Below are 1,423 nucleotides of genomic sequence, written 5' to 3'. Positions count from 1 at the left end.
GGTGTGAAGTTAGATACTTATTCCCCGTTCCTCGTTCGATATTCGCGAATGAGTAACTGAGCTGCCTATTCGGTTACGTATTCGACAATTGTATCGACGTAACACCTGTGGCAAGACAAAAGCTTTCTTACAAGATGTTCAACAGTTGGTCGTGGAAAGAGGTTTATCTATGGCCCATGGGTCATATGAACTCCGATGACTATGTAGAAGGGTACCATAATGCATCTTGCCCTGTCCAAATAGTTCTTGGCCAACTAAAATGACCAGTACTTCATCAGTTCTTAAATTAATGTAAAAAATTACTTTAGGCCCTAATCAAGACTAGCACGCCTTGGACCACCTTACCAATGGGTCATATGAATTCTTGACACATTGTAGAAGGATACCATAATGCGTCTTGCCCGGTCCAAAGAGTGCTTGACCAATTAAAATGACCATTATATCAACATTTTTTTTAAATAAATGTAACGGGAACTGAAATAAAAACATGAGGGCCCTAATCAAGACCAGCACGCCTTGGACCGCCCAACCAATGGGTCGTAGGAAGTCTAAGGATCTTTTAGAAGGGTAACATAATGCGTCTTGCCCGGTCCAAAGAGTGCTTGACCAATTTAAATGACCACTAAATCATTACTTTTTTAATGAGTGTAACGGGACCACAAAAAAGCTTTGGGCCCTAATCCATGCAGCACGCCTTGGATCACCAAACCGATGGTTAACATGAACTCTAAGGACATTGCATAAGAGTACCATAATGCGTCTTGCCCGGTCCAAAGCGTGCTTGACCAACTTAAATGACCACTAAATCATTACTTCTTCCGATGAGTGTAACGGGACCACGAAAAAGCTTTGGGCCCTAATCCATGCAGCACGCCTTGGACCACCTAACCAATGGGTAAAATTAACTCTAAGGACATTGTAGAAGAGTACCATAATGCGTCTTGCCCGGTCCAAAGCGTGCTTGACCAATTTAAATGACCACTAAATCATTACTACATCATCGAGTGTAACGGGACCACGAAAAAACTTTGGGCCCTAATCCAAGCAGCACGCCTTGGATCACCTAACCAATGGTCAACATGAACTCTAATGACATTGTAGAAGAGTACCATAATGCGTCTTGCCCGGTCCAAAGCGTGCTTGACCAATTTAGATGACCACTAAATCATTACTTCTTCCGATGAGTGTAACGGGACCACGAAAAAGCTTTGGGCCCTCATCCATGCAACACGCCTTGGACCACCTAACCAATCGGTAACATGTACTCTAAAGACATTGTAGAATAGTACCATAATGCGTCTTGCCCGGTCCAAAGCGTGCTTGACCAATTAAACTGACCTTTAAATCATTACTTATTAAATGAGTGCAAAGGGACCACGAAAAAGCTTTGGGCCCTCATCCATGCAGCACGCCTTGGACCACC

Source organism: Apostichopus japonicus, chromosome 12 (genome assembly GCF_037975245.1).
Source record: "Apostichopus japonicus isolate 1M-3 chromosome 12, ASM3797524v1, whole genome shotgun sequence".
Lineage (NCBI taxonomy): Eukaryota > Metazoa > Echinodermata > Holothuroidea > Aspidochirotida > Stichopodidae > Apostichopus > Apostichopus japonicus.
Note: the sequence above shows the minus strand (reverse complement) of the source record.